Here is a 9,752-nt window from a genome sequence, read left to right on the forward strand (position 1 = left end):
CGCCTCCCCTTCATGGCCTCAGTCACAAATCTACGGAATAAAGTAGAGACTTCTGGTTTCTGTTTAGGATTAAGGAGCTTGGAAATCACCACTTTGTTCTAACAAGTAAAATACTGATCAGGCTGAAAATGCAGCGACTCTTCTTAGGTCTGTAAGAGAAGTGAGGTCACCGTCAAACCACTTCCACAAAGTTGAAGAGACAGAGAATCAAGACTTACTAGAACAGAAACCCACGAGCAAAATCTCCATTGGAACCAGTGCTGGGGTAGGAAAACTTGAACTGATCAGTTTGTTATGAAAAATTTCAAATATACAGAAAAGTAGAGAGACTTTTACAGTGAATATCTATGTACTCACTCTACGGATTTAGCAGTCAACCCTTTACTATACTTGCTTTAAAAATTGTATATTTATTTATCCACCCATCCATCTATTCATTCTTTATCATGTTATGTTTTAATCCATTTAAAATAAATTATAAAAATCAACTTGTTCACCCCTAAATACCTCTGTGTGAATATTATTAACATGATTAATTAGAGTTCATTATTTGTGTATAAACCAAACGCTATTCCCTTTTTTTACGTATAATGAAATGTGCAAATCTTAGATGATCCATTGGATGAGTTTTGACAAGTGTATTGTTTCTGCACATGCTCAGTCATGTTGAACTATGACCCCGTGGACTGTAGCCCACCAGACTCCTCTGTCCATGGAATTCTCCAGGCAAGAATACTGGAGTAGATTGCCACTTCCTTCTCTGGAAGATCGCCCAATCCAGGGATCCAACCCAAGTGTCTTATGTCTTCTGACTGGCAGGTGGGTTCTTTATCAAAAGAGAAAATTTATATACCAGGGAAAATCAACACTTTTTTTTTCCTAGCCATGCTGGCCTTCCTGATGATCACTCAAAGTGTTTGCAGTTGCTGTTTCCTTTATCCCGACATACAGTCCCCCAGAGGAGACGTGCATATGGCTTATCTTGAGTTTTTGCTGAATTGTTACCTTCATAGAGATTCCTCACTTAAAATTCCACTCCCACCCCCATGCTGGCACTCCCCATCCTTCTTGCTTGCTTTATTTCCTTCACAGAATTATTTTAAAAATTTATATTTTTTTTATTGCAGTATAGTTGATTTACAATTTTGTGCTAGTTTCAGGTGTACAGCAAAGTAACTTATATATACATATATATATGAATATATATGTTGTATGTATCTGTTAATCTCAAACTCATAATTTATCCCTCCCCCACTTTCCCTTTTGGCAACTCTAAGTTTGTTTTCTGGGTCTGTGAGGCTGTTTCTATTTTCTAACAGGTTCAACTATGGGTAGTTAGGGTACCCACTCTGAGAAATCTTGGATTAAATATTTTGCCCAAGTTCACCATGATAAAAGCACACATGGAATAGAACCTTGTCTAATTCATTGAAATATGTTCTTGAGTTTCTACTGTCTGCAAGCAATATTTTGAAGGCTCTGAAGAGGCAGTGGTTCACAAAATAGATTGCATCATCCATGCCCTTTCAACTAGAACATGCCTCCTCTTTCTAAATGAGTCTGATAAAAATTTCCTGAAATGAATGATGCTTTTTGCACTTCAGTTTCAGTCACTGATTTTGTTAAGAACATGACAATCATGGGCATGAATTATAGGTATCAGTTTTAAAATGTAATAGCAAATAGAGAAGGCTTTCTCTAAGGCAGTCGAATTAAATACCATATAAATCTAATTCACAAGACACAGTCTGATGCAATTCAATGCAGTACTTTACAGCAAAAAGTGATGCATTGTAATACAGTGCAGTATCTCACTGCGGCTGCAGGACAGTGGCCTTGGAAGCAACCTCATCTCAAGTATTGGGTTGTGGCGCCCTCTAGTGGCAGACACTGAGACCTTTTTGTGATTGCTGCTGCTGCTAACTCACTTCAGTCGTGTCCGACTCTGTGTGACCCCATAGAGGGAAGCCCACCAGGCTCCCCCGTCCCTGGGATTCTCCAGGCAAGAACAGTGGAGTGGGTTGCCATTTCCTACAAATGCACTTTTCATTTAATGAAAAAACTGTCAATCTAAGGATGGAAAGGAGATGATATCCAGCAGCCTGCTTTATTATACTACAGAGGTCACAGATTAAGAAACTTGCCTAAGCTGCCACTTCAGCTAAAGTAACTAATCGTGCTGTCCATGCTATTACTCTTTTCATTTTTTTTTCATCTGTGACACAGAAAAAATAGTAATCATCCTCTTCTTCAGCCTGAAGATAGGAGACTGTAATGGCAAATGCAGGAGGGTTCAGTTCAGTTCAGTTCAGTTCAGCCGCTCAGTCGTGTCCGACTCTCCGCGACCCCATGAATCACAGCACGCCAGGCCTCCCTGTCCATCACCAACTCCCGGAGTACACTCAAACTCATGTCCACAGAGTCGGTGATGCCATCCAGCCATCTCATCCTCCGTCGTCCCCTTCTCCTCCCGCCCCCAACCTTTCCCAGCATCAGAGTCTTTTCCAGTGAATCAACTCGTCGCATGAGGTGGCCAAAGTATTGCAGTTTCAGCTTTAGCATCAGTCCCTCCAATGAACATCAAGGATTGATCTCCTTTAGAATGGACTGGTTGGATCTCCTTGCAGTATAAGGGACTCTCAAGAGTCTTCTCCAACACAAAGGATTAGCATAATAGAAATATAAAACTAAAATATGTAATGGAATATAATAGAAATAGAAAAAAAATCCGAATCCTGTAGTATATAAGCATCTTCCTTCATGGTGAGAGATCAGCTGCTCCTGTGTTGTTTGGAGATAGCAAGGAGAATGTAAATGATTACAAATTCCTTATTTTTCAAAATGTACGTGCATAATTCTTTCAAATCATATTTATTGAGCACCTGCTATGCTTCAGGTTCAAATGAAATACCACCCCCCACGCAAACGCACACATACCCCTCTAAGCAATTTCATCTGAACAGTAGGCTCCTTTTCCTCCTTCACATCTTCGCTGAGGATGATGAAAGCTTTCTTGGTGCCTGGCTCTGTGCTGAGTACCAGTGAAGCTCATGGTCACGGGCAGACTCTTTCATTTCCTTTGGCAATGTGTCCTCTGATTGAACGTGGTGTTTTACAGCCTCCCATACCACTGGAGCAAACTCAGGTGATCCACTTAGGTGCCTCTTGGCTCAGTTTTCATGGAAAATAGACAAAGATAGTAATCCTGCCTTGAGAAGATCCTGGTGGTCAGGGCTTTAGGTATTTTTGAGAATGGATTTCTGAATCACATCACCAGGTAGCCTCTGAGACAAGCAGAGATGTCAGCTAAAAACAGACTACAAGGAGATAAAACCAGTCAATCCTAAAGGAAATCAACCCTGAATATTCATTGAAAGGATTGATATGAAGCTGAAGCTTTCATATCAATACTTTGGCCACCTGATGCGAAGAGCTGACTTGTTGGAAAAGATCCTGATGCTGGGAAAGATTGAAGGCAGGAGGAGAAGGGGATGACAGAAGATGAGATGTTTAGATGGCATCACTGACTCAATGGACATGAGTTTGAGCAAACTCCAGGAGATGGTGAAAGACAGGGAAGCCTGTCATGCTGTGGGCCATGGGGTTGCAAAGAGTCAGACATGACTGAGCGACTGAACAGCAACCATGGATAATGGAGGCGGGAGACCATGTTAGTCGCAGTGATGGGGACCATAGTTCTTTCCATTCATTTCCTTGCCCAATCCCCTAGGAAGAAAGATTTTAAGGTTCATGGAAGAGCTGTTCCTTGTATGTATGTGAGCAAGTGGATCCCAACAGTGTGGTGTGGACTGCAATGGACATGGCTGTGCCCTGGTTTTTCCTTCATTGCCTCAGACACTGGAGTATTGTGAGCAGACGGCCTTCAGCTCAGACCCTTCAGCAATTGCCTCAGCTGCTGAGGTGACCTGCTGAGGAGAGTTGACCTCACCCAAGGTCATGTCCTTCCTGGCCCTGCCCACATTCAATGACTGATAAAGAGATATAAAGACCCATTGGACTAGAAGCAGGACAACTCTGATGGACCATTGCAGCCCCGGTAATGATCATTTAAGTTATGCCTTATCATTTAAGCTATGCCTTAGATAATTTAAAGTTTCTCTTATTGTTTGAAATTAGGATATATTAAATTTTAATTCTTACTGGTTGTTTAATGGTAACATCTTAAGCATGTAATTCTTCTCTTTTTAAAGATTATTTACATAGAATAAATCCCTATGATCAGCCTTAACAACTCAAAGCACAAGTATATTTTTATACCTCCTGACTTCTATGGGCTAATTGTTTTTCGAAAGGGCCATGAAAGTTTACAGGGGCATACATCTAAATATATGGTTCTGTACAGCTCACACCTTGCAAGTATTTCCAGCTTGGGTATTTGAGGATTCTTAAAAATTCTGCCCAGTTTTTCTTGGCATAAAGAAAATTTATTTGGCTAATTTTGAAATTTTGTGTTGATGATGTCTAAAAATTTATCCAAATTTGAGTGATGAGGATGAGAGATTTTATCAGTTTGCTCCGCTGAAAGTTGCTGTTAATTTGATGAAACCAGTTCCTTCTCACTCACATTATAACTTTGGGTTTACAAATCTCCTTCTCGGTCTTTTTTTGATCTGTTTCATGTTTATGAGGGAGAAGTGTTTTATATTGTTTGTTGCTGAAAAGCTCACATATTGTTAAGAAAGAGAAAATCTGTCCTGAAATTCCAAGAGCTGGGCTCATACTCCCAGTGAGATCTTCATGTCCTTCTTTTAAAATAAACAATTTAACAGAACACTGACATCAGACAAGCCGCTCTGTGATCCTGATGGACCCAGACACAAACAAGGCCGTAACCACAACTGAGCACAGACTAAACCATGAACATGGACTAAGCCACAAAAATAATCAGCTATTCCCCATCCAGGCTGATGAGCGTGCCTGCGGCTTCTTTACTCGTTACTGTTTTAGCTTAACTCAAGTCATTCCGCTGTTTAGGCTGGATTTATTAAGAGACCCTATCATAGAATTAGGGCTTCCTTGGTAGCTCAGCTGGTCATCCACCTGCAATGTGGGAGACCTGGGTTTGATCCCTGGATTGGAAAAGATCCCCTGGAGAAGGGAACGGCTACCCACTCCAGTATTCTGGCCTGGAGAATTCCATGGACTGTATGGTTTATGGGCTCTCAAAGAGTTGGACACAACTGAGCGACTTTAACTTCACCTCATTTTAATCATAGAATTGCCCCACTTCCTAATAACATCCAACCTAAAGCAAAGTCCTGCTTCCTAATCCTCCCCCAAATCACCTAACACAAGCCCAAAATCTAAAAGAAATTCTTTCGAATGAATGCCATTTTCTTGTGAGTTCACCCTCCAAGGTGTGAGTTCTCTCTCACACAATGAGCAGTACACACTGCTTGTTCAATCACAGTGGATTCCTAGTGGAGGGCATGACACCTTCTTTACTTCACCTATTGATCATTTCAACTTAACTTGACTAGAACGTTGCAGACAAAGGTTGATTTATCTTACCCTAGCTTTCCAGGCTGGGGCTTCCCAGGTGGCCCAGTGGTAAAGAACATGCCTGCCAATTCAGGAGACTTAGGTTCAATCCCTGGGTCAGGATGATCCCCTTTGCGACAGTCCATGGGGTTGCAAAAGAGTTGGACATGAGTTAGTAAGTAAATAGCATCAACAGCAGCAGCTTTCCAGGCTCACCTCTCCATGTGTGCTAAGCCTCTTCAGTTGTGTCTGGTTCTTTGGGACTCTTTGGATCATAGCCCACCAGGCTCCTCTGTTCATGGGATTTCCCAGGCAAGAACACTGGAGTGGGTTGCCATGCCCTGCTCCAGGGGATCTTCCTGACCCAGGGATGGAACCTGCATCTCTTACATCCCCTGCATTGGCAGGCAGGTTCTTTATCACTAGCGCCATCTGGGAAACCCTAATGTCTCTAATTTATACAATATTTTCTCTCCTGATTGCTCAATCTTTCAGTATTCTTGATCAAGAAAATGTTAAATGCTTGACAATCTTACTCCTTCCCAAGTGTTTGGATAAATGAGTGTGGCATTTATTTATTTATCATAGAAACGCTTATGGAGAGATGACTGTTCAGTTTCTGTTTGGCTGGTGCACGTCTTGCCATTTGCTTGTCAGGTGTTTTGAAACTTTGTGGTTTCCTCTGAGCCACCTCCCTGCAGGTAAGTAGAAAGATCCATGGGACATGAAGGGAAGGCCGAGCGGAAGCGTGTGGAGATGTACACTGGACATGGGTTGTAGTCTGTCATGACTGCAAGGGCTGTGTCAGGGTACTGACCTGGGAGAGCCAAAATTTCCAGCTGTCAACAAGTGAAGTCAGTGTTGGGCCTGAGTCATACTCCATATATGTAAGTTTTGTTAATTCCTAGAGGAAAATTTCATGGGGGAAATGGCTTTGAACAAACTGAGGAGCAATCTGTTTGGTCATGTTTTATTTCTCAATATGGCTTCCTGTCCTTCAACTAAAAGGTACCTATGACTGATAACATTTTCCTCCAAATTCTCAGAAAATGAAGCTTGTTTTCCTTGAGTTTGACTTAATGTGTATTTCACATAATTACACAAGTTGGTGAATAGTACTATGATTGACTCAGCATGAACGCCTTTATTCTTATGAACTTATCATAATGAATTTTAAATGACAAAATTTACATGAGCTGCATAAAAGTGATCTGATCACTGCTTGGATCTGGAGAGAATTCTGTATCTTTTACCCCAGGAAGATGTGCACAAGGAAGCCCTTATACTATAGCATGTAGAAAGTAAATCCCTCATTTAAAATCATTTCAAACACCAAAGTAGACAGTGCTGGTTATTTATCAATGATGAGCTTTCAGTTGCAGAAAACCAGAGTCAGTGGGATTTGAACAATAATGTGGATTTATTGGCTCATGCAACTGAAAGTCAAAGGGCAATCCCACATCGGATATGTTTTGGTTAAGACTGCTCTTCATTCTGGCTTTATCCCAAGCTGGAATGTCACCCACAGTCACAAAGATGCTTGATCACAAAGAGGGACAGACTTCCTTGTCCATTTCCAGGGTAGAAAGTGGTACTTCTCACCTTACCAAATGATATTTCCTGTTCTTTCATGCAGATTGAACTGAGATACATTGACCATAGTTGCAATGGATATGAGAATAGGCTGCTTGACCATCACCTGGACCCGGAAGAGGATAAATCCCCGTTCACATCATGTTTACTGTGTGACTGCTACATGTTTACGACAGGTATTTCCTTAAAAGAAAATCAGAGATTTCATGGGTAGGGGGAACAGAGGGAATGGATGCTGGTCATGTCTGTCCAGGACTTTGCATTTAATTTCCCTATTAGACGTGACGGGCTTCCTTGGTAACTCAGCTGGTAAAGAATCCGCCTGCAATGCAGGAGACCCCAGTTCAATTCCTGGGTTGGGAAGATCCCCTAGAGAAGGGATAGGCTACCCACTCCAGTATTCATGGGCTTCTCTGGTGGCTCAGACAGTAGAGAATCCACCTGTAATTCGGGAGACCTGCATTCAGTCCCTGGGTTGGGAAGATCTCCTGGAAGAGGGCATGGCAACCCATTCTAATATTCTTGCCCAGAGAATCCCTATGGACAGAAGAACCTGGTGGGCTACAGTCCAATGGTTTGCAAAGAGTCGGACATGACGGAACAGTTCAGCACATTAGAAGTAATATCTCATTTTACCTATAAGTGGCAGTATTGGGCTAAAAACATGGGGCCTAGACTTAGCTTGGCCTACAGTGTGCGTGCTCAGTCATGTCAGAATATTTGTGACCCCATGGTCTGTAGCCCGGTTAGCTTCCCTGTCCAGGGGATTTCCCAGGCAAACATATTGGAGTGGGTTGCCATTTCCTTCTCCAGGGGATCTTCCCCACCCAAGGGTCGAATCCGCCTCTCTTGGGTCTCCTACATCTCCTGCATTGCAGCTGGGTTCTTTAGCACTTGAGCCATCTACGAAGACTACTTAGGCTGCAACCGTTCAGTTCTTCGGTCCACAGTTACAAGCAATGTGGTTTTATGCAAGTCGCTGAACCACTCCTTGCCTCGACACCTTCATTTGTGAGATGAAATTAGTGGAATCTTCCTTGTACAGCTGTTGTGAATTTTCAGTGGAGAGATGCATACACACAGCACTTAGCATAGTGCTTGTTGATTTCTAATACTAGCAACAATATATTTGCAAGTCAAGTAGCCATTTGATGGCCTCTCTAAGGCACTGTTTTTATCTGTTTGAATACCTGCCATCTGCCCAGAATGTTTTGGAGGTTTTTCTTCCCATCTTTAGGACATTTTATCAATTAACTAATTCAAGTAGACTCAATTCTTTAATCCAGAGACTAGCAGTCTGATACTGATGAAGCGATGTATTGTGGTATATTGTGCTATAAATGGTACCCCAAAACCCCACCAGGTGTTAATGATCAGGAGTTTCCTTTGCAGCATAAATTTCATTCTGAAATTGTTTGAATACAGGGTACCAGCAGCAACTTACTGGGTCTCCTTAGTTTCTTGAAGGGAAAATCACCACAGGAGGCCTGCTAAACCCATCCAGGGCAATAATGTTTTGATTATTCCTTGCTTACTTCCTTTGGCTAAAGCAATTGGAAGCCTGAATATATGCATATGGGAATAATATTTCTTTTGCTTGCAACTCTTTATTGCATCTTCATTGAAGGTAGTGGTGAGGTGGGGACAGTGAAGAACAGGGAGAAAGATGAAGTTATTCTAGTTATTTGTCTTAAAAGTCATCCATGTAGGGGCTAACGATGGAGTTTGAACTACACTCCCTTGGGAAAATTTATATAAACTTTGTAAAGTATAAAGTAGATAAATTAGGGTGATTTCTTCAGAAAACTCTTTGTTTTTCCAAATGATCTATCTTATGTATTTACAGAAATGACAAATGATGAATTTGGAATATGACTTGTGCTTCAGTATATGGAAGCAATTGGATCAAGGGAAAAGACATCCACTTCGGAGACAGAAAGTTGTGTGCTATTGTGCTCAGTCATGTTCAACTCTTTGCGGCCCTGTGGACTCTAGCGAGCCAGGCTCCTCTGTCCATGGCATTCTCCAGGCAAGAATACTAGGATGGATTGACATGTCCTCCTCCAGAATATCTTCCTGAGCCACGGATCAAACTCATGTCCCTTATGTCTCCTGCACTGGCAATTGGGTTCTTTACCACTAGCACCACCTGGAAAGGCCAGAGACAGAAAGACCAGTCCTTAAATCCTGACAACACTGTTTATCAGAAGTGTGACCTTGGAAAATGCCCTAACATTTATCTCTGAGCCCTCAGTTTTCCAATCTGTGAAAGAGGGACAATAATACTTTCTTTATAAGAGTTTATGGAATAATTAAAAAAAGAATTGTTTAGTACAGTGAATGATAGAAAGAGCACAAAATTATTCTTATTTATAAAGATTCCCTGAACATGTAAGTTGTAAGGAAAGATCTATTATATAAAGTGTGTCTATACTCAGAATTCTATGACTTCTTGTTGACTATCTTACATCTGATCATAAAGTATTGTTATATCACAGGATCTCATGGCTTCAGGTCTAAAACTGGAAAACTTCCTTCCTATTGTTACTGAAAGTGAGTATTAGTTGCTCAGTTGTGTCTGACTCTTTGCCACCCCACGTAGCCAGTCAGGTGTCTCTGTCCATGGAATTTTCCAGGCAAGGATATTAGAATGGGTA

General features: G+C 41.6%; 1 long non-coding RNA gene across 1 annotated transcript; it reads left to right on the top strand.

Moving 5' to 3' along the window:
- Positions 1 to 6,089: 6,089 nt before the first annotated feature.
- LOC129562112 (uncharacterized) lies at positions 6,090 to 9,457 on the top strand. The gene is made up of 3 exons (XR_008687109.2): positions 6,090 to 6,203; positions 7,139 to 7,271; positions 8,942 to 9,457. It is a non-coding gene; the product is annotated as an uncharacterized LOC129562112 (long non-coding RNA).
- The last annotated feature ends 295 nt before the right edge of the window (positions 9,458 to 9,752 follow it).

The sequence above is a fragment of the Moschus berezovskii genome, chromosome 5, assembly GCF_049115385.1.
Source record: "Moschus berezovskii isolate FMDL1 chromosome 5, NW_MosBer_1.0, whole genome shotgun sequence".
In the NCBI taxonomy this organism is placed as follows: Eukaryota; Metazoa; Chordata; class Mammalia; order Artiodactyla; family Moschidae; genus Moschus; species Moschus berezovskii.